The sequence below is a fragment of the Pongo abelii genome, chromosome 6, assembly GCF_028885655.2.
Source record: "Pongo abelii isolate AG06213 chromosome 6, NHGRI_mPonAbe1-v2.0_pri, whole genome shotgun sequence".
NCBI classification, from domain to species: Eukaryota; Metazoa; Chordata; class Mammalia; order Primates; family Hominidae; genus Pongo; species Pongo abelii.
Genome location: NC_071991.2, coordinates 93862357 through 93887359, shown reverse-complemented (window position 1 = coordinate 93887359; position 25003 = coordinate 93862357). Strand labels below are relative to the sequence as shown.

The window sequence follows — 25003 nt, the reverse complement described above, 5'->3', positions numbered from 1 at the left end:
GAATAGAAACAGCTCTGGTCTGCAGCTCCCAGTGAGATCAACACAGAAGGTGGGTGATTTCTGAATTTTCAACTGAGGTACCCAGTTCATCTCACTGGGACTGGTTGGAAAGAGGGTGCAGCCCAAGGAGGGCAAGCCGAAGCAGGGTGGGGCGTCGCCTCACTTGGGAAGGGCAAGGGGTCAGGGAACTCCATCTCCCAGCCCAGGGAAGCCATTAGGGACTGTACTGTGCACTCTGGCCCAGATACTGTGCTTTTCCCACAGTCTTTGCAACCTGCAGACCAGGAGATTCCCACTGGTGCCTGCGCCACCAGGGCCCGGGGTTTCCAGCACAAAACCAGACGGCCATTTGCGCACTGAGCTAGCCCCAGGAGGTTTTTTCATACCCCAGTGGCACCTGGAACACCAGCGAGACAGAACTATTCACTTCCCTGGAAAGGGGGCTGAAGCCAGGGAGCCAAGTGGTCTGGCTCTTTGGGTCCCACCCCCATGGAGCCCAGCAGGCTAAAATCAACAGGCTTGAAATTCTTGCTGCTAGTACAGCAGTCTGAGCTCAACCTGGGATGCTAGAGCTTGGTAGAGGAGGGACATCCACCATTGCTGAGGCTTGAGTAGGCGGTTTTACCCTCTCAGTGTAAACAAAGCCACCTGGAAGTTTGAACTGGGTGAAGCCCACTGCAACTCAGCAAGGCCACTGCTGCCAGAATGCCTCTCTTAGATTCCCAGGGCCATCTCTGTAAAAAAGGCAGCAGCCTCAGTCAGGGACTTATAGATAAAACCTCCACCTCCCTGGGACAGAGCACCTGGGGGAAGGGGTGGTTGTGGAAACAGTTTCAGCAGACTTAAATATCCCTGCCTGGCAGCTATGAAGATAGCAGCAGATCTAACAGCACAGCATTCGAGCTCTTCTAAGGGACAGACTGCCTCCTCAAGTGGGTCCCTGACCCCCGTGTATCCTGACTGGGAGACACCTCCCAGTAGGGGTTGACAGATGCCTCATACAGAAGAGCTCTAGTTGGCATATGGCAGGTGCCCCTCTGGGACGAAGCTTCCAGAGGAAGGAACAGGCAGCAATCTTTGCAGTTCTGCAGGATCTGCCAGTGATACCTAGGCAAACAGGGACTGGAGTGGACCTCCAGCAAACTCCAGCAGACCTGCAGCAGAGGGGCCTGACTGTTAGAAGGAAAACTAGCAGACAGAAAGGAATAGTATCAACATCAACAAAAAGGATGTTCACTCAGAGACCCCAGCCAAAGGTCACCAACTTCAGAGACCAAAGGTAGATAAATCCACAAAGATGGGGAGAAATCAGCATAAACAGGCTGAAAATTCCAAAAGCCTGAACGTCTCTTCTCCTCCAAAGGATCACATCTCCTCACCAGCAAGGGAACAAAACTGGATGGAGAGTGTCTTTGACGAATTGACAGAAGTAGGCTTCAGAAGGTGGGTAATAACAAACTCCTCTGAGCTAAAGGAGCATGTTCTAACCCAATGCAAGGAAGCTAAGAACATTGAAAAAAGGTTAGACAAATTTTTAACTAGAATAATCAGTTTAGAGAAGAACATAAATGACCTGATGGAGCTGAAAAACATAGCAAGAGAACTTCATGAAGCATACACAAGTATCAATAGCCAAATCAGTCAAGCAGAAGAAAGGGTAACAGAGATTGAAAATCAACTTAATGAAATAAAGTGAGAAGACAAAATTAGAGAAAAAAGAGTGAAAAGAAATGAACAAAGCCTCCAAGAAATACGGGACTATGTGAAAAGACCAAATCTATGTTTGATTAGTGTACCTGAAAGTGACAGGGAGAATGAAACCAAGGTGGAAAACACTCTTCAGGATATTATTGAGGAGAACTTCCTCAACCTAGCAAGGCAGGCCAACATTCAAATTCAGGAAATACAGAGACCACCACAAAGATACTCCTCGAGAAGAGCAACCCCAAGACACATAATCATCGGATTCACCAAGGTTGAAATGAAGGAAAAAATATTAAGGGCAGCCAGAGAGAAAGGTCAGTTTACTCACAAAGGGTCAGACTAACAGTGGACTCTCAGCAGAAACTCTACAAGCCAGAAGAGAGCGGGGGCCAATATTTAACATTCTTAAAGAAAAGAATTTTCAACCCAGAATTTCATATCCAGCCGAATTAAGCTTCATAAATGAAGGAGAAATAAAACCCTTTACAGACAAGCAAATGCTGAGAGATTTTGTCACCACCAGGCTTGCCTTACAAGAGCTCCTGAAGGAAGCACTAAACATGGAAAGGAACAACTGGTACCAGCCACTGCAAAAACATGCCAAATTGTAAAGACCATGGACACTATGAAGAAACTGCATCAACTAATGGGCAAAATAACCAGCTAGCATCATAATGACAGGATCAAATACACATAATAATATTAACCTTAAATGTAAACAGGCTAAATGCCACAATTAAAAGATGCAGACTGGCAAATTGGATAAAGAGTCAAGACTTATCGGTGTCCTGTATTCAGGAGACCCATCTCATGTGCAAAGACTCATATAGGCTCAAAATAAAGCAGTGGAGGAATATTTACCAAGCAAAAGGAAAGCAAAAAAAAAAAAAAAAAAAAAAAAAAAAGCAGGTGTTGCAATCCTAGCCCCTGATAAAACAACTTTAAACCAACAAAGATCAAAAGAGACAAAGAAGGGCATTACATAAAGGTAAAGGGATCAATGCAACAAGAAGAGCTAACTATCCTAAATATATATGCATGCAATACAGGAGCACCCAGATTCATAAAGCTAGTTCTTAGAGAACTACAAGGAGACTTGGACTCCCACACGATAATAGTGGGAGACTTTAACACCCCACTGTCAATATTAGAACAATGAGACAGAAAATGAACACGGATATACAGGATTGAACTCAACTCTGGACCAAGCGAACCTAATAGACATCTACAGAACTCTCCACCCCAAATCAACAGAATATACATTCTTCTCAACACCACATCACACTTATTCTAAAATTGACCACATAATTAGAAGTAAAACACTCCTTAGCAAATGCAAAAGAACTAAAAAATAACAAACAGACTCTCAACCACAATTCAATCAAATTAGAACCCTGGATTAAGAAACTGACTCAAAACCACATAGCTACATGGAAACTGAACAACCTGCTCCTGATGACTACTGGGTAATAATGAAATGAAGGCAGAAATAAAGATGTGACACAAAGACAATGAGAACAAGGAACCAACATACCAGAATCTCTGGGACACATTGAAAGCAGTGTGTAGAGGGAAATTTACAGCACTAAATGCCCACAACAGAAAGCAGGAAAGATCTAAAATTGACACCCTAACATCACAATTAAAAGAACTAGAGAAGCAAGAGCAAACACATTCAAAAGCTAGCAAAAGGCAAGAAATAAGATCAGAGCAGAACTGAAAGAGATAGAAACACAGAAAACCCTTCCAAAAAAAAAAAAAAAAATCCAGAAGCTGGCTTTTTGAAAAGATCAACAAAATAAATAGACTGCTAGCCAGACTAATAAAGAAGAAAAGAGAGAAGAATCAAATAGCTGCAATAAAAATGATAAAGGGGTTATCACCACTGATCCCACAGAAATACAAATGACCATCAGAGAATACTATAAACACCTCTATGCAAATAAACTAGAAAATCTAGAAGAAATGGATAAGTTCCTGGACACATACACCCTCCCAAGACTAAACCAGGAAGAAGTCGAATCCCTGAATAGGCCAATAACAAGTTCTGAAATTGAGGCAGTAATTAATAGCCTACCAACCAAAAAAAAAACCCAGAACCAGATGGATTCACAGCTGAATTCTACCACAGGTACAAAGAGAAGCTGGTACCATTGAGAGGTGAAGCCAGCTGGACTTCCTGGGTCGAGTGGGGACTTGGAGAACTTTTCTGTCTAGCTAAAGGTTTGTAAATGCACCAATCAGCACTCCATAAAAACGTACTAATCAGCACTCTGTGTCTAGCTAAAGGTTTATAAATGCAGCAATCAGCACTCTGTAAAAACACACCAATTAGTGCTCTGTGTTTAGCTAAAGGTTTGTAAACTCACCAATCAACACCTGTAAAAACGGACTAATCAGCACTCTGTAAAATGGACCAATCAGCACTCTGTAAAATGGACCAATCAGCCCTCTGTAAAGTGGACCAATCAGCACTCTGTAAAATGGACCAATCAGCAGGGTGTGGGAGGGCCAAATAAGGCAATAAAAGCTGGCCACCTGAGCCAGCAGCAGCAACTTGCTTGTGTTCCCTTCCATGCTGTGGAAGCTTTGTTCTTTTGCTCTTAACAATAAATCTTGCTGCTGCTCACTCTTTGGGTCTGCACTACCTTTATGAGCTGTTAACACTCACTGTGAAGGTCTGCGGCTTCACTCCTGAAGTCAACGAGACCACGAACCCACCAGGAGGAACAAACAACTCTAGATGTGCCACATTTAAGAGCTGTAACACTCACTGTGAAGGTCTGCAGCTTCACTCCTGAAGTCAAGCAAGACCATGAACCCACCGGAAGGAAGAAACTCTAGACACATCTGAACATCTGAAGGAACAAACTCTGGACACACCATCTTTAAGAACTGTAACACTCACCGCGAGGGTCCGCGGCTTCATTCTTGAAGTCAGTGAGACCAAGAACCCACCAGAAGGAACAAATTCCGGACACATTTTGGCGACCACGAAGGGACTATCACCAAGCTGTGAGTACCATCAGACCCCTTTCACTTGCTACTCTGTCATATTTTTCCTTAGAGTTCAGGGGCTAAATACTGGGTACCTGTTGGCCAGTTGAAAGTGACTAGCATGGCCACTGGACTAAAGACATGGGTGTCAGGCTTTCTAGGAAAGGGCTAACAACCCCTGACTCTTCGGAGTTGGCAGCATTGGTTTGCCTGGAACCAGCTTCTGCTTTTCCTGTACTTCTGGGCTGAGCCAAGGGTCAACAGAGAGGAAAGCCATTCAGCTCTGGGGTCCCGACAACAAGCTGGTTGACCCTGCGGCCATGAGCGGAACTCTTACAGTCATGTCACCTAAGTGAGACTCGCCCATTTATCTTATCTATCCTGACCCTTGCCTCCTGGTTCCTAACGTCAGTCAGACAAACTTCCTCCTGCCTCTCTTCTCTGAGGCTAGTCCTGCTTCTAAAAACCACTCCCTGTCTCTGGTGCTTTTCTAGTTTCTACTGTAAGAATGATTTCTAGTATAAACTTCAGGACTCTGTTACCTTCTTTAGGCACCTGGGCTCACCAATCAGAAAGATGTAATTTTTGCCCAAAGCCCCATTGGGGTGGGGGACTATCTGAAATTTTAGGATCCCTCCTCAGACTAGCAGGCCTAACAAAAGCTATTCCTGAAGCTAGGATATGGGGAACTTCATAAATGGCATCTTTCCTATTCATATAAGTGAGGACAAAAGGCATCACTCTTCCAGCCCTGGAGATTCCTTCTCTCCCTCAGGGTATGGCCCTCCACTTCATTTTTGGGGCATAACATCTTTATAGGACAGGGGTAAGGTCCCAATACTAATAGGAGAATGCTCAGGACTCTAACAGGTTTTTGAGAATGTGTCAGTAAGAGCCACTAAATCCGATTTTTCTCAGTCCTATTTGTGGTCTAGGAGGACACGCAAGGGTGAGGGTTTTTGAGAATGCGTTGGTAAGGGCCACTAAATCTGACTTTCCTTAGTCCTCCTTGTGGTTTAGGAGGAAAACTAGTGTTTCTGCGGCTGCATCAGTGAGTGCAACTATTCTGATCAGTAGGGTCCAGGGACCATTGAGGGTTCTTGGGCAGGGGTTGTTTCTGCTGCTGTGTCAGTGAGCACAACTATTCCAGTCACCAGGGTCCAGGGACCATTGCAGGTTCTTGGGCAAGCAGAGAAACAAACAAACCGAAACCATGGTCGGTTTGTCTTTCAGATGGGGAACACTCAGGCATCAACAGGCTCACCCTTGAAATGCATCCTAAGCCATTGGGACCAATTTGACCCGCAAATCCCGAAAAAGAGGAGGCTCAATTTTTTTCTGCACTGCAGCTTGGACCCAATATTCTCTCTCTGATGGGGAAAAATGGCCACCTGAGGGAAGTATAAATTACAATACTATCCTGCAGCTTGATCTTTTCTGTAAGAGGGAAGGCAAATGGAGTGAAATACCTTCTGTCCAAGCTTTCTTTTCACTGAAGGAGAATACATAACTATGCAAAGCTTGCAATTTACATCCCACAGGAGGATCTCTCAGCTTACCTCCATATCCTAACTCCCCTTCTATTAATGATAAGCCTCTTATAATCTCCCCCACCCAGAAGGAAACAAGCAAAGAAATCTCCAAAGGACTACAAAAACCCCTGGGCTATTGGTTATGTCCCCTTCAAGCTGTAGGGGGAGGGGAATTTGGCCCAACCTGGGTACATGTCCCCTTCTCCCTCTCTGATTTAAAGCAGATCAATGCAGACCTGGGGAAGTTTTCAGATGGTCCTGATAGGTACATAGATGTCCTACAGGGTCTAGGGCAAACCTTCAATCTCACTTGGAGAGATGTCATGCTATTGTTAGATCTAACCTTGGCCTTTAAAGAAAAGAATGTGGCTTTAGTTGCAGCCCTAGAGTTTGGAGATACCTGGTATCTTAGTCAAATAAATAATAGAATGACAGCAAAAGAAAGGGAAAATTCCCTACCAGTCAGCAAGCCATCCCCAGTATGGATCCCCACTGGGACCTTGACTCAGATCATGGGGACTGGAGTCACAAACATCTGTTGACCTGTGTTCTAGAAGGACTAAGGAGAATTAGGGAAAAGTCTATGAATTATTCAATGATGTCCACCATAACTCAGGGAAAGGAAGAAAATCATTTTGCCTTCCTCAAGCAGCTACTGGAGGACTTAAGAAAATATACTCCCATCAACCAACTCACTTGAGGGCCAAATGATCCTAAAAGATAAGTTTATTACCCAATCAACCACAGATATCAGGAGAAAGCTCCAAAAGTGAGCCCTGGGTCCTGAACAAAATCTGGAGGCATTATTAAACCTGGCAACCTCAGTGTTCTATAATAGGGACCAAGAGGAACAGGCTGAAAAGGAAAAGCAGGATCAGAGAAAGGCCACAGCCTTAGTCATGGCCCTTAGAAAAACAAACTTTGGTGGTTCAAAGAGGACAGAAAATGGAGCAGGCCAGTCACCTGGTGGGCTTGTTACCAGTGTGGTTTACAAGGACACTTTAAAAATGATTGCCCAATGAGAAACAAGCTGCCCCCTCACCCATGTCCACTATGCCAAGGCAATCACTGGAAGGTGCACTACCCCAGAGGACAAAGGTTTTCTGGTCCAGAAGCCCCCAACCAGATGATCCAACAACAGGAATGAGGGTGTCCAGGGCAAGCACCAGCTCATGTCATCACCTTCACTGAGCCCCGGGTACATTTAACCATTAAGGGCCAGGAAATTGACTTCCTCCTGGACACTGGTGCGGCCTTCTCAGTGTTAATCTCCTGTCCCAGACAACTGTCCTCAAGGTCCATTACCATCCAAGGAATCCTGGGACAGCCTGTAACCAGGTATTTCTCTCACTTCCTCAGTTGTAATTGGGAGACTTTGCTTTTTTCACATGCCTTTCTTGTTATGCCTGAAAGTCCCATACCCTTATCAGAGAGAGATATATTAGCCAAAGCTGGAACTATTATCTACATGAATATGGAAAACAAGTTACCCATTTGTTGTCCACTGCTTGAGGAGGGAATCAACCCTGAAGTCTGGGCATTGGAAGGAACAAACTCAAGCTCCAGCCTTAAGCCTTTCCAGAGGATGAAGCTTTTCTTTATACATCACAGAGAAAGCAGGAATAGCTCTCGGGGTCCTTACTCAGACTTGTGGAACAACCCCATAACCAGTGGCATACCTAAGTAAGGAAATTGATATAGTAGCAAAAGGCTGGTCTCACTGTTTATCGGTAGTTGTGGTGATGGCTGTCTTAGTGTCAGAGGCTATCAAAATAATACAAGGAAAGGATCTCACTGTCTGGACTACTCATGATGTAAATGGCATACTAGGTGCCAAAGGAAGTTTATGGCTATCATACAACTGCCTGTTTAGATAGCAGGTGCTACTCCTTGAGGGACCAGTGCTTCAAATATGCATGTGTGCGACCCTCAACCATGCCACTTTTCTCCCAGAGGATGGGGAACCAATTGAGCATGACTGCCAACAAATTATAGTCCAGACTTATGCCACCCAAGATGATCTCTTAGAAGTCCCCTTAGCTAATCCTGACCTTAACCTATACACCGATGGAAGTTCATTTCTGAAGAATGGGATATGAAGGGAAGGTCATGCCATAGTTAGTGATGTAACCATACTTGAAAGTAAGCCTCTTCCCCCAGGGACCAGCGCCCAGTTAGAAGAACTAGTGGCACTTACCCGAGCCTTAGAACTGGGAAAGGGAAAAAGAATAAATGTGTATACAGATAGTAAGCATGCTTATGTAATCCTACATGCCCATGCTGCAATATGGAAAGAAAGGGAGTTCCTAACCTCTGAGGGAACCCCCATTAAATACTACAAGGAAATTATGGAGTTATTGCATGCAGCGCAAAAACCCAAGGAAGTGGCAGTCTTACACTGCTAAAGCCATCAGAAAGGTGAAGGAGAAAAGGCAGAAGGAAACCGTTGGGCAGATGCTGAGGCCAAAATTGCTGCCAGGCTGAACCTCCCATTAGAAATACCTACAGAAGGACCCTTGGTATGGAACAACCCCTCCAAGAGATTAAGCCCCAGTATTCCCCAACTGAAACAGAATGGGGACTTTCACGGGGGCATAGTTTTGTCCCCTCAGGGTGGTTAATGACAGAAGAAGGAAAGGTACTTATACCTGAAGCCAGCCAGTGGAGAATACTTAAAATCCTCTACCAAACTTTTCATATGGGTATTGAAAACACTCATCAAATGGCCAAATCCCTATGTACAGGGCCAAATCTCCTCTGGACCATCCGACAGGCAGTTAAAGCCTGTGAGGTGTGCCAAGGGAATAATCCCTTGGTCCATTGTAAGGCTCCTTTGGGGGAACAAAGAATAGGTCACTATCCTGGAGGGGACTGGCAGTTAGACTTCACCCATATGCCTAAGTCAAAGGGATTTCAATACTTGTTGGTCTGCATTGATACCTTTATAAATTGGATAGAAGCTTTCCCCTGCAAGACAGAGAAGGCTCAGGAAGTGATTAAAGTCCTAATTCATGAAATAACTCCTAGATTCGGGCTTCCCCAAAGCTTACAGAGTGACAATGGTCCAGCTTTTAAAGCCACAATAACTCAGGGAATTTCCAGCACGCCAGGGATACAATATCACTGCACCTGGACGCCATAGTCCTCAGGGAAGGTTGAGAAGGCAAATGAAACATTCAAGAGGTACTTAAGGAAACTAACACAAGAAACTCATCTTCCATGGCCTACTTTTTTGCCTATGGCCTTGTTGAGAATCCGAAATTCTCCTCACAAAATGGGGCTCAGTCCATATGAAATGCTGTATGGACGACCTTTTCTTACAAATGACCTCCCACTTAATCAGGAAATGGCGAACTTGGTCAAAGAGATAACTTCTTTGGCAAAATATCAAAAAAGCCTTAAAAACCTACCTGAAGGATGTCGCAGAGAAAAGGGAACAGAGTTGTTTCAACCAGGAGATCTAGTGTTGGTCAAATTTCTCCCCTCTACCTCCCCGTCTGTGAACTCTTTGTGGGAAGGACCATACTTGGTAATCCTCTCTATCCTCACTGCAGCTAAGGTGGCAGGAGTGGAATCTTGGATTCACCACACCTAAGTTAAATTTTGGACACCCCCTGAGGAACCTGTGGGACCATCAGTTCAGGAGCCCCAAGATCAGCTAGACCAGCCTCGATACACCTGTGAACCATTGGAGGACTTGATCTCCTATTTTGGAAGGAAACATCCCAGACTAAAAAGGCTCCTACCACTGATCCTGAAGAAAAACCCCTTCCTTCTTAAAAAAGATAAGTGAAAACCTACATAATCTTTATCTTTAACACCTCTCCTTGCCTCTTTAATGGAATCCTTTTACATTTCATCATATTACTAAGCATCATACTAACCATATTCTTTGAGATAGGACTATATACTGTAGATCCTGCTGGGACAAAAATCCTAATCACATCAACATTATTTTTATCTTCCTTCCTTCTGACAGCAATTTACTTCTACCTTTAACTCAGACTGGATAAAATGATCTCGTCTTCCAGAGCACCCTCTTTACCTTCCTATTTACTCTTTGCCTATCTATCCCTCCTACTTCCTTGGATACCTCATACAATTGCCCCTCCCCCTCCCCTTCCACTACCTCCTAATTACCTCTACAAGACTCTCAACTTAACCCACTCTCTGTTAAGCCAGTCCAATCCTTCCCTGGAAAATGACTGTTGGCTTTGTATCTCTCTATCAACTTCTGCTTACGTTGCCACTCCCATTCCCACAAAAAACTGGGTCTTTACTAACTTAACCTACCACCCTTGTTAAGAAGGAAAAGACCCTTTCCGGACTTCTAAATATTCAATCATTAGCCAACTTCCCCATCTCTGATAGGACCAAGAACACCCTAACAGGACGTGCAATCCAACTTTTACGTTCTTACATTTCCAATCTCACCTATTACACAAGCAATGAAAAGCCCATACATGGCCCTGTAACTACGAATACTATCTTAACTTTCCAAGCCCCTTAATGCATCTAATGCAACCTGTTATCAGGCCTGCCCCTGGGGCACCTACTACCGCATCAGTATAATTACACCCTACAACTTCAAGCCCCAACTGATCATAGTAACTTCCCAGTCATTCAAACAGCTCCATTCAGATGGCTTGTCCGCTTCTCAGGGCCTCCAAAAATCATCACCTCCTCCCTGCTTAACAAACAGTCCAGGTTTTGTAACAGCAAACATACTCCCTGCATGACCATTCACCCCTGGACCCCCTGCAGTAGCGCCCCCACCACTAGTGAACACCTTCTCATCCCCTCTTTCAATCACTCTCTCGAATGGTTCCTAGTAGATACAAAACGGTTTTTTCTCCAATGGGAAAATAGAACACAGGGAGCCACTCAGTTTGCTTCCAATACCCCTTTCCAGCCACTCACTGGAGCTACCTTGGCAAGTACTCTAGGAGTGTGGGAAAATGAAAACAACAAACTCACACACTATTTTAACATACACAACCAGTTCTGTCCACCCAGCCAAGGTATATTCTTCTTATGTGGAATGTCGATCTATATCTGCCTCCCCATGAACTAGACAGCCACCTGAATCTTAGTCTTTCTAAGTCCCAACAGTAACATTGCCCCAGGAAATCAGACCATATCAGTATCCCTCAAAGCTCAAGTCCGTCAGTGCAGAGCCATACAACTAATACCCCTACTTATAGGGTTAGGAATGGCTACTGCTACAGGAACCAGAATATCTAGTTTGTCTACTTCATTATCCTACTACCACACACTCTCAAATGATTTCTCAGACAGTTTGCAAGAAATAATGAAATCTATCCTTCCTCTACAATCCCATATAGACTCTTTGGCAGCAGTGACCCTCCAAAACCGCCAAGGCCTAGACCTCCTCACTGCTAAGAAAGGACGACTCTGCATCTTCTTAGGGGAAGAGTGTTTTTACACTAACCAGTCAGGGATAGTATGAGATGCTGCCCGGAGTTTACAGGAAAAGGCTTCTGAAGTCAGACAATGCCTTTCAAACTCTATACCAACCTCTGGAGTTGGGCAACATGGCTTCTCCCCTTTCTAGGTCCCGTGACAGCCATCTTGCTATTACTCACCTTTGAGCCCTGTATTTTTAACCTCCTTGTCAAATTTGTTTCCTCTGAATTGAGGCCATCAAGCTACAGATGGTCTTAACAAATGGAATCCCAAATGAGCTCAACTAACAACTTCTACCGAGGACCCCCAGACTGACCTGCTGGCCCTTTCACTGGCCTGAAGAATTCCCCTCTGGAGGACACTACAACTGCAGGGCCCCTTCTTCGCTCCTATCCAGCAGAAGGTAACTAGAGCTGTCATCACCCAATTCCCAACAGCAGTTGGGGTGTCCTATTTAGAGGGGAGACTGAGAGGTGAAGCCAGTTGGACTTCCAGGGTCAAGTGGGGACTTGGAGAACTTTTCTGTCTAGCTAAAGATTTGTAAACGCACCAATCAGCACTCTGTAAAAATGCACCAATCAGCACTCTGTGTCTAGCTAAAGGTTTGTAAATGCACCAGTCAGCACTCTGTAAAAACGGACCAATCAGCACTCTGTTAAATGGAGCAATCAGCACTCTCTAAAATGGACCAATCAGCAGAATGTGAGTGGGGCCAAATAAGGGAATAAAAGCTGGCCACCCGAGCCAGCAGTGGCAACCCGCTCGGGTCCCCTTCCATGCTGTGGAAGCTTTGTTCTTTTGCTCTTCACAATAAATCTTGCCTCTGCTCACTCTTTGAGTCTGCACTATCTTTATGAGCTGAACACTCACTGCAAAGGTCTGCGGCTTCACTCCTGAAGTCAGTGAGACCACGAACCCACCGGGAGGAACAACTCCAGACACACCACCTTTAAGAGCTGTAACACTCATTGGAAGGTCTGCGGCTTCACTCCCGAAGTCAAGTGAGACCACGAACCCACCAGAAGGAATAAACTCTGGACACATCTGAACATCTGAAGGAACAAACTCCGGACACACCATCTTTAAGAACTGTAACACTCACCGTGAGGGTCCGCGGCTTCATTCTTGAAGTCAGCGAGACCAAGAACCCACTGGAAGGAACAAATTCTGGACACACCATTCCTTCTGAAACTATTCCAAACAACAGAAAAAGAGGGAGTCCTCTCTAACTCATTTTATGAGGCTAGCATCATCCCAACACCAAAACCTTGCAGACACAACAAAAAAAGAAAATTTCAGGCCAATATCCCTGATGAACGTTGATGCAAAAATCCTAAATAGAATACTGACAAACTGAATCCAGCAGCACATCAAAAAGCTTATCCACTACGATCAAGTTTGCTTCATCCCAGGGATGCAAGACTGGTTCAACATATGCAAATCAATAAATGTAATCCATCACATAAACAGAACCAATGACAAAAATCATGATTATCTCAATAGATGCAGACAAGGCCTTTGACAAAATTCAACAGACCTTCATGCTAAAAACTCTCAATAAACTAGGTATTGATGGAAAATATTTCAAAATAATAAGAGCTATTTATGACAAACCCACAGACAATATCATACTGAATGGGCAAAAGCTGGAAGCATTCCCTTTGAAAACTGGCACAAGACAGGGATGCCCTCTTTCACCACTCCTATTCAACATAGTATTAGAAGTTCGTGTCAGGGCAATGAGGCAAGAGAAAGCAATAAAGTATATTCAAATAGAAAAAGAGGGAGTCAAATTGTCTCTGTTTGCAAATGACATGATTGTATATTTAGAAAACCTTATCGTGTCAGCCCCAAATCTCCTTAAGCTGATAAGCAACTTCAGCAAAGTCTCAGAATACAAAATCAACGTGCAAAAATCACAAACATTCCTATACACCAATAATGGACAAACAGAGCCAAATTATGAATGAACTCCCATTCACAATTGCTACAAAGAGAATAAAATACCTAGGAATACAACTTACAAGGAAAGTGAAGAACCTCCTCAAGAAGAACTACAAACCACTGCTCAAGGAAATAAGAGAGGACACAAATGGTAAAACATTCCATGCTCATGGATAGGAAGAATCAATACCATGAAAATCGACATAGTGCCCAGAGTAATTTATAGATTCAATGCTATCACCATCAACCTACTGTTGACTCTCTTCACAGAGTTAGAAAAAACTACTTTAAATTTCATATGGAACCAAAAAAGAGCCCATATAGCCAAGACAATCCTAAGCAAAAAGAACAAAGCTGGAGGCATCATGCTACCTGACTTCAAACTATACTACAAGGCTACAGTAACAAATACAGCATGGTACCGGTACCAAAAAAGATATATAAACCAATGGAACAGAACAGAAGCCTCAGAAATAATGCCATACATCTACAACCATCTGATCTTCGATAAATCTGACAAAAACAAGCAATGGGGCAAGGATTCCCTATGTAGGGAATGTACATATGGCTAGTCATATGTAGAAAGCTGAAACTGGATCCCTTCCTTACATCTTATACAAAAATTAACTCAAGATGGATTAAAGACTTAAATGTAAGAACTAAAACCATAAAAATCCTAGAAGAAAACCTAGGCAATACCATTCAGGACACAGACATGGGCAAAGACTTCATGACTAAAACACCAAAAGCAATGGCAACAAAAGCCAAAATAGACAAACGGTATCTAATTAAACTAAAGAGCTTCTGCACAGCAAAAGAAACTATCATCAAAGTGAACCAGCAACCTACAGAATGGGAGAAAATTATTGCAATCTATCCATCTGACAAAAGGCTAACATCCAGACTCTACAAGGAACTTAAATTTACAAGAAAAAAACAAACAACCCCATCAAAAAGTGGGTGAAGGATATGAACAGACACTTCTCAAAAGAAGACATTTATACAGCCAACAAAGATATGGAGAGAAGCTCATCATCATTGGTCATTAGTGAAATGCAAATCAAAACAATAATGAGATACCATCTCATGCCAGTTAGAATCGCAATCGTTAAAATGTGCAGGAAACAACAGACGCTGGATAGGGTGTGGAGAAATAAGAATGCTTTTACACTGTTGATTGGAGTGTAAATTAGTTCACCCATTGTGGAAGACAGTGTGGTGATTCCTCAAGGATCTAGAACTAGAAACACCATTTGACTCAGCCATCCAATTACTGGGTATATACCCAAAGGATTATAAATCATGCTGCTATAAAGACACATGCACAAGTATGTTTATTGCAGCACTGTTCACAATAGCAAAGACTTGGAACCAACCCAAATGCCCATCAATGATAGACTGGATAAAGAAAATGTGGCACATATACACCATGGAATACTATGCAGCTATAAAAAAGGATGAGTTCATGTCCTTTGCAGGGACATGGATGATGCTGGAAACCACCATTCTCAGCAAACTAACACAAGAATAGAAAACCAAACATTACATGTTCTCACTCATAAGTGGGAGTTGAACAATGAGAATACATGGACACAGGGAGGGGAACATCACACACTGGGGCCTACCAGGGGGTGGTGGGCTAGGGGAGGGATAGCACTAGGAGAAATACCTAATGTAGATGATGAGTTGATGGGTGCAGCAAACCACCATGGCATGGGTATACCTATGTAACAAATCTGCAGGTTCTGCACATGTATCCCAGAACTTAAAGAATAATAAAAAAAAAGACTAAATAAGATTACAACTTAGTCTTACTGCTATTAAAGATAAGAAGCCAAAATATCATATGCATTTTTTTCTAGGAAGAAATGTCTGGACAAAAGTGAAGACAATCCACAATCTCTTAGCAAATATGCTGGAGGCCAGATGTATTTTAGAACATAATATAGTTTGGATTTTGAAAAGATAGAATATTGATGATACCTAGTATTACCTAACACCTCAAAGGGGCCTGGAGCAGCATTCCATAATAAAGCATGTTAACATTTCTTAAGTGAAATGTTAAGACTTAAAATAAGTATTATAAATAAAAACTAAACAGTCTTTCTCTCTTTTTTTCTGGTCAAGGTTTGCAGTTAGATGAATAAAGAAAACAGTTTCAATTTTCAGACCTCCTTTGAATATTAATGTTATGGATAAGGGAATGTGAACTTGTGCTGTTTTTGAGTGTATAATATAGGCTACATCAAGGTCTAAAGAAAGAACAGTGGACCATACTTCCTGAACTTATATATATCAAAATCTATATTTAAAAACTTCTATGCATCACATTGAACATATTTGTAGTTTTCAAAAACTACACTTGAGTGAAAGAACTTTGCGTGCATAAAAATGTCTCTGTTTGCAAGAGCTGATAGAACATTTATATATATATATAGATCATGTATTTGGCCATAATATGAACATCAATATATTATTAGAAGACCTACAAATTGTAAAGATAACATCTTTTATCACATTTGATATGAAACAAGGAATTTAAAAAAGAAAATATAAAAACAGAAAATTTCTGCCCTTTTAACATGAAAATATTAATATTAATAACTATCTCCATAATATTGTGTCAGAGGCAATAACATTTGAAATCACAAATTTTTTAGAAAAAAAAATCCCTGCATATATGAAACTATGAGATATAGGGATACAGTAAAAGTAGAGCATAGAAGAAAAGATATAGGCTAAATGTCACTCAACTAATGAAAAAATACTAGATGAATTAAGAAAATATTCAACTCTAGAAAGAAAATAAAGTGAACGTTGCTTAAAGTAAGAAAAGGATGGAATCAGTAAAGATAAAAAATTAGATCATGAAACCAACTATTAAACAAACCAAAAGAAGTTTCTTTTTGTGAATGAATAGTAAAAGAAATTATTTGAAAATCTATGTAAAAATAAAGGAATACAAATACACAAAATAAGATACAAAAATGGGAGATAAACAGTACAGTGGAAATTGAACTACAAAAGCTTGGTTTCTAAAATCTATAAAAATATATTTGAGGGGGGGTGGAGCCAAGATGGCCAAATAGGAACAGCTCTAGTCTACAGCTACCAGCGTAAGCGAGGCAGAAGACGGGTGACTTCTGCAATTCCAACTGAGGTACTGGGTTCATGTCACTGGGGAGTGTTGGACAGTGGGTGCAGGACAGTGGGTGCAGCACACCAAGTGTGAGCCGAAGCAGGACAAGGTATCCTCTCACCTGGGAAGTGCAAGGGGTCAGGGAATTCTCTTTCCTAGTCAAAGAAAGGGGTGACAGACGGCACCCGGAAAATTGGGTCACTCCCGCCCTAATACTGCACTTTTCCAACAGTCTTAGCAAACGGCACACCGGGAGATTATATCCCGCACCTGGCTCGGAGGGTCCTACGCCCACGGAGCCTCAGTGAGTCCTAGCACAGTAGTCTGAGTTCAAACTGCAAGGCAGCAGCGAGGCTGGGGGAGGGGTGCTAGCCATTGCTGAGGCTTGAGTAGGTAAACAAAGCGGCTGGGAAGCTGGAACTGGGTGGAGCCCACCGCAGCTCAAGGATGCCTGCCTGCCTCTGTAGACTCCACCTCAGGGGGCAGGGCATAGCCAAACAAAATGCAGCAGAAACCTCTGCAGACTTAAATATCCCTGTCTGACAACTTTGAAGAGAGTAGTGGTTCTCCCAGCACAGATGGATATCTGACAACGGACAGACTGCCTCCTCAAGTGGGTCCCTGACCCCCGAGTAGCCTAACTGGGAGGCACCCCCCAGTAGGGGCAGACTGACACCTCACATGGCGGGGTACTCCTCTGAGACAAAACTTCCAGAGGAATGATCAGGCAGCAACATTTGCTGTTCACCAATATCCACTGTTCTGCAGCCTCCGCTGCTGATACCCAGGCAAACAAGGTGTGGAGTGGACCTCTGGCAAACTCCAACAAACCTGCAGCTGAGGGTCCTGACTGTTAGAAGGAAAACTAACAACAGATAGGACATCCACACCAAAACCCCATCTGTATGTCACCATCATCAAAGACCAAAAATAGATAAAACCACAAACATGGGGGAAATAACAGAGCAGAAAAACTGGAAACTCTAAAAAGCAGAGCACCTCTCCTCCTCCAAAGGAACGCAGCTCCTCACCAGCAACGGAACAAAGCTGATGGAGAATGACTTTGACGAGTTGAGAGAAGAAGGCTTCAGACGATCAAACTACTCCGAGCTAAAGGAGGAAGTTCGAACCCATGGCAAAGAAGTTAAAAACCTTGAAAAAAGATTAGACAAATGGCTAACTAAAATAACCAATGCAGAGAAGTCCTTAAAGGACCTGATGGAGCTGAAAACCACGGCACGAGAACTATGTGATGAATGCAGAAGCCTCAGTAGCCGATACAATCAACTGGAAGAAAGTGTATCAGTGATGGAAGATCAAATGAATGAAATGAAGTGAGAAGAGAAGTTTAGAGAAAAAAGAATAAAAAGAAATGAACAAAGCCTCCAAGAAATATGGGACTATGTGAAAAGACCAAATCTACGTCTTATTGGTGTACCTGAGAGTGACAGGGAGAATGGAACCAAGTTGGAAAACACTCTGCAGGATATTATCCAGGAGAACTTCCCCAATCTAGCAAGGCAGGCCAACATTCAAATTCAGGAAATACACAGAATGCCACAAAAATACTCCTCGAGAAGAGCAACTCCAAGACACATAATTGTCAGATTCACCAAGGTTGAAATGAAGGAAAAAATGTTAAGGGCAACCAGAGAGAAAGGTCAGTTTACCCACAAAGGGAAGCCCATCAGACTAACAGCGGATCTCTCGGCAGAAACTCTACAAGCCAGAAGAGAGTGGGGGCCAATATTCAACATTCTTAAAGAAAAGAATTTTCAACCCAGAATTTCATATCCAGCCAAACCAAGCTTCATAATTGAAGGAGAAATAAAATACTTTACAGACAAGCAAATGCTGAGAGATTTTGTCACCACCAGGCCTGCCCTAAAAGAGCTCCTGAAGGAAGCGCTAAACATGGAAAGGAATAACCGGCACCAGCCACTGCAAAAACATGCTAAATTGTAAAGACCATCGAGGCTAGGAAGAAACTGCATCAAGTAACGAGCAAAATAACCAGCTAACATCATAATGACAGGATCAAATTCACACATAACAATATTAACCTTACATGTAAATGGGTTAAATGCTCCAAGTGAAAGACACAGACTGACAAATTGGATAAAGAGTCAAGACCCATCAGTGTGCTGTATTCAGGAAACCCATCTCATGTGCAGAGACACACATAGGCTCAAAATAAAAGGATGGAGGAAGATCCACCAAGCAAATGGAAAACAAAAAAAGGCAGGGGTTGCAATCCTCGTCTCTGATAAAACAGACTTTAAACCAACAAAGATCAAAAGAGACAAAGAAGGCCATTACCTAATGGTAAAGGGATCAATTCAACAAGAAGAGCTAACTATCCTAAATATATATGCACCCAATACAGGAGCACCCAGATTCATAAAGCAAGTCCTGAGTGACCTACAAAGAGACTTAGACTCCCACACAATAATAATGGGAGACTTTAACACCCCACTGTCAACATTAGACAGATCAACGAGACAGAAAGTCAACAAGGATATCCAGGAATTCAACTCAGCTCTGCACCAAGCCAACCTAATAGACATCTACAGAACTCTCCGCCCCAAATCAACAGAATATACATTCTTTTCAGCACCACACCACACCTATTCCAAAATTGACCACATAGTTGGAAGTAAAGCACTCCTCAGCAAATGTAAAAGAACAGAAATTATAACAAACTATCTCTCAGAGCACAGTGCAATCAAACTAGAACTCAGGATTAAGAAACTCACTCAAAACCGCTCAACTACATGAAAACTGAACAACCTGCTCCTGAATGACTACTGGGTACATAATGAAATGAAGGCAGAAATGAAGATGTTCTTGGAAACCAATGAGAACAAAGACACAACATACCAGAATCTCTGGGACACATTCAAAGCAGTGTGTAGAGGGAAATTTATAGCACTAAATGCCCACAAGAGAAAGCAGGAAAGATCTAAAATTGACACCCTAACATCACAATTAAATGAACTAGAGAAGCAAGAGCAAACACATTCAAAAGCTAGCAGAAGGCAAGAAATAACTAAGATCAGAGCAGAACTGAAGGAAATAGAGACACAAAAAAAACCCTTCAAAAAAAATCAATGAACCCAGGAGCTGGTTTTTTGAAAATATCAACAAAATTGATAGACTGCTAGCAAGACTAATAAAGAAGAAAAGAGAGAAGAATCAAATAGACGCAATAAAAAATGATAAAGGTGATATCACCACCGATCCCATAGAAATACAAACTACCATCAGAGAATACTATAAACACCTCTATGCAAATAAATTAGAAAATCTAGAAGAAATGGATAAATTCCTCAACACATACACTCTCCCAAGACTAAACCAGGAAGAAATTGAATCTCTGAATAGACCAATAACAGGCTCTGAAATTGTGGCTATAATCAATAGCTTACCAATCAAAAAGAGTCCAGGACCACACAGATTCACAGCCAAATTCTACCAGAGGTACAAGGAGAAACTGGTACCATTCCTTCTGAAACTATTCCAATCAATAGAAAAAGAGGGAACCCTCCCTAACTCATTTTATGAGGCCAGCATCATCCTGATACCAAAGCCTGGCAGTGACACAACCAAAAAAGAGAATTTTAGACCAATATCCCTGATGAACATCGATGCAAAAATCCTCAATAAAATACTGGCAAACCGAATCCAGCAGCACATCAAAAAGCTTATCCACCATGATCAAGTGGGCTTCATCCCTGGGATGCAAGGCTGGTTCAACATACGCAAATCAGTAAATGTAATCCAGCATATAAACAGAACCAATGACAAAAACCACATGATTATCTCAATAGATGCAGAAAAGGCCTTTGACAAAATTAAACAACACTTCATGCCAAAAACTATCAATAAACTAGGTATTGATGGGACGTATCTCAAAATAATAAGAGCTATCTATGACAAACCCACAGCCAATATCATACTGAATGGGCAAAAACTGGAAGCATTCCCTTTGAAAACTGGCACAAGACAGAGATGCCCTCTCTCACCACTCCTATTCAACACAGTGTTGGAAGTTCTGGCCAGGGAAATCAGGCAGGAGAAGGAAATAAAGGGTATTCAATTAGGAAAAGAGGAAGTCTAATTGTCCCTGTTTGCAGATGACATGATTGTATATCTAGAAATCTCCATCGTCTCAGCCCAAAATCTCCTTAAGCTGAAAGGCAACTTTAGCAAAGTCTCAGGATACAAAATCAGTGTGCAAAAATCACAAGCATTCTTATACACAAATAACAGACAGAGAGCCAAATCATGAATGAATTCCCATTCACAATTGCTTCAAAGAGAATAAAATACCTAGGAATCCAACTTACAAGGGATGTGAAGGACCTCTTCAAAGAGAACTACAAACCACTGCTCAATGAAATAAAAGAGGATACAAATAAATGGAAGAACATTCGATGCTCATGGTAGGAAAAATCAATATCGTGACAATGACCATACTGCCCAAGGTAATTTATAGATTCAATGCCATCCCCATCAAGCTACCAATGACTTTCTTTACAGAATTGGAAAAAACTACTTTAAAGTTCATATGGAACCAAAAAAGAGCCCGCATTGCCAAGTCAATCCTAAGCCAAAAGAACAAAGCTGGAGGCATCACGCTACCTGACTTCAAACTATGCTACAAGGCTACAGTAACCAAAACAGCATGGTACTGGTACGGAAACACAGATATAGACCAGTGAAACAGAATAGAGTCTTCAGAAATAATGCCACATATCTACAACTATCTGATCTTTGACAAACCTGACAAAAAGAAGAAATGGGGAAAGGATTCCCTATTTAATAAATGGTGCTGGGAAAACTGGCTAGCCATATGGAGAAAGCTGAAACTGAATCCCTTCCTTACACCTTATACAAAAATTAATTCAAGATGGATTAAAGACTTAAATGTTAGACCTGAAACCATAAAAACCCTAGAAGAAAACCTAGGCAATACCATTCAGGACATAGGCATGGGCAAGGACTTCATGTCTAAAACACCAAAAGCAATGGCAACAAAAGCCAAAATTGACAAATGGGATCTAATTAAACTAAAGAGCTTCTGCACAGCAAAAGAAACTACCATCAGAGTGAACAGGCAACCTACAGAATGGGAGAAAATTTTTGCAATCTACTCATGTGACAAAGGGCTAATATCCAGAATCTACAATGAACTCAAACAAATTTACAAGAAAAAAACAAACAAACCTATCAAAAAGTGGGCGAAGGATATGAACAGATACTTCTCAAAAGAAGACATTTATGCAGCCAAAAGACACATGAAAAAATGCTCATCATCACTGGTCACCAGAGAAATGCAGATCAAAACCACAATGAGATACCATCTCACACCAGTTAGAATGGCGATCATTAAAAAGTCAGGAAACATCAGGTGCTGGAGAGGATGTGGAGAAATAGAAACACTTGTATATTGTTGGTGGGACTGTAAACTAGTTCAACCATTGTGGAAGTCAGTGTGGCAATCTAGAACTAGATCTAGATCTAGAACTAGAAATACCATTTGATCCAGCCATCCCATTACTGGGTATATACCCAAAGGATTATAAATCATGCTGCTATAAAGACACATGCACATGTATGTTTATTGTGGCACTATTCACAACAGCAAAGACTTGGAACCAAGCCAAATGTCCAACAATGATAGACTGGATTAAGAAAATGTGGCACATATACACTATGGAATACTATGCAGCAATAAAAAATGATGAGTTCATGTCCTTTGTAGGGACATGGGTGAAGCTGGAAACCATCATTCTCAGTAAACTATCGCAAGGACAAAAAGCCAAACACTGCATGTTCTCACTCATAGGTGGGAATTGAACAATGAGAACACATGGACACAGGAAGGGGGACATCACACACCGGGGCCTGTTTCGGGGTGGGGGAGAGGGGAGGGATAGCATTAGGAGATATACCTAATGCTAAATGACGAGTTCATGGGTGCAGCCATCCAACATGGCACATGTATACATATGTAACAAACCTGCACGTTGTGCACATGTACCCTAAAACTAAAGTGTAATAAAAAATATATATATATTTGAAAACAAGTAGAATGATTTTCTAGCAAAATATTAAAACTAACTTCAGAATAGTTAGAAATTCTAATCAAACTAGTTATTATAAAAGGAATTGAGAATATAATCAAATAATTGTAACTTCCCTCAAAATGCCAGGCATGATGAATTGTATAAAATATTAAAGGAAAAAAAATTCCTAGGCTGTTTAAACCATCCCAAAGCATAAAAAGAAGAAAAACTTCCAGATTATTTTAATGAAATATATATATATTTTATATAAACATCACAAAAATAGAATAAAACAAAAACTAGGGTAATTTCATTTCTATCTGTTAACGAAAACAAAGATAATTAAAATAACAGAAAAAAAATCACGTGTAATATAATCAAGCGAGGTTAATTGTTGAGATGCAAATGTGGTTCAATAGTAACAATTCAATTTACTAATAGACCAATAGAGAAAATTCATAATATGCAAGGACTTTCCTAACATTCAACATGATTTGCATTCTTCATAACATGTAAATCTATAGATAATTTCTTAATACATCATGGCAAATATTTAGTGATTAAAATATTGGAAACATTTTTCTTACAATTGGCAACAAGAGAAGAATGTGTAATATTTAATATTTTTCTGGCTGTACTTGCAGGTACAATTTGAAAAGATGAAACAACTAAAATTAGAAAGGAAGATTCTACTTTTGACTAAAAGGAAGTAATAAAGACCAGATTTACTCTGTTGTCTTATGATGGATACACCCTAGGTTTACTCCCAATAAATCATATAATTTTCCTCCCCTTGAGTCCGTACTGGACCTGTGATCTGCTTCAAGTGACTAGAACATGGGAAAGATAAAGGGATTTTACAGATAGAGTTAAGCTTCCAAACCATTTGAGTCTGAGTCAATCAAAAAAGGAGATTGTCATGGCTGGGCTTGACTTTATAAAGTTGCCGGACAAGTAGTGTTGCAAGAGGAACTCACAGCAAGGAACTACAGGTTACTTGTAGGAACTGAGAGCAGCCATTGGATGAGAGACGGAAGAAAATGGGAATCTCAGCCCTACAGCTGCAAGGAATTGAATTCCATCAACAACCACATGAGCTTGGAAGACACCCAGTTCCAGAAGAGAACCCGGTTCTGCCAACACCTTGACTTCAAGCTTGTGAGACCTTGACCACAGAACCCTATTATGCCATACTTGGACTCTTGGCCCATGGAAACTGTGAGATAATACAAGTATGTGTTGTTTTAAGCTACTAACTTTGTGGTAACTTACTGCACAGGAATAGAAACTAATACACACTTCAAATAAGTAGAAAACCAGACAAAACATATGAAATAGTTTAACTGCCTGGACAACAAGTGATACACAGGAATGTGATTCCTACAATAAGAGAAATAAAATGAGCCTTGTAATTTTACCAGCTTTCTGCCTAGAGTCAGTATCTAGGCTGCAGTGCAGGGAAGAAAAAATTTAAACAGGTGGCTGCAGTCTCCCTGAATTAAGGAGACACACATCAGAGTCCAGGGAGGCTAAGAGAGCTGGATTTTACAGGGTACAGTACTGACGGGAAATTATTGCGACAGAGCTGTGGATATTTGCAGAGGTCTTTCTGAATATTTGGCTAAATACTAATCTGCCCACACAGACCTAGGCATAGTTTGTGCTCCATGGTAGAAAGACCTTCTAATACATGGGCATTGGGTAGAATCTTCAGCCTGGCATCGCGTTAGGAGTGGGGCCAAATTAACCCCTAGAATAATGGCTGCTCTGGACCTGCCCTCTGAAGATTTAAACCAAGCCTCAAAATGTTTTTACCTATTTTAATTAAATGCCTACCAAAACAAAACCCAAAACTATCTTAAGAAATACAACAAAATCCAACAATTAACCATGTAAAAATAACAATATCTGACATCCAATAAAAAAATCACCACGTAGACAAAGAAGCAAGAAAATATATTCCATAATTAAGACAGAAATTAGTAATGGAAACCAACCAGAGCTTCTGGCGTCTCTTAACGGGCCTCCCGGTCGGCTTCTCCGGTCTCCATGACGGTGGCCATGTTCTTCTGCTGCGCCTTCACTGCCTTCCGGCCTGCGCTCGCCCTCTACGTCTTCACCATCACCACTGAGCCGTTGCACGCTGGTCATCATCTTGCTGCACGTGTTCTGGAACATCATATTTTTTT

The 25003-nt window shown here is 41.7% G+C and overlaps 1 long non-coding RNA gene across 1 annotated transcript in view; it reads right to left on the bottom strand.

Moving 5' to 3' along the window:
• LOC129060436 (uncharacterized) overlaps positions 1-24998 on the bottom strand; it is a 112220-nt gene extending 87222 nt beyond the window's left edge. The window contains exon 1 of the long non-coding RNA XR_010140893.1: positions 24812-24998. This is a non-coding gene — a long non-coding RNA (uncharacterized LOC129060436). The remainder of the gene's footprint in view (positions 1-24811) is intronic.
• Between the last annotated feature and the right edge of the window lie 5 nt (positions 24999-25003).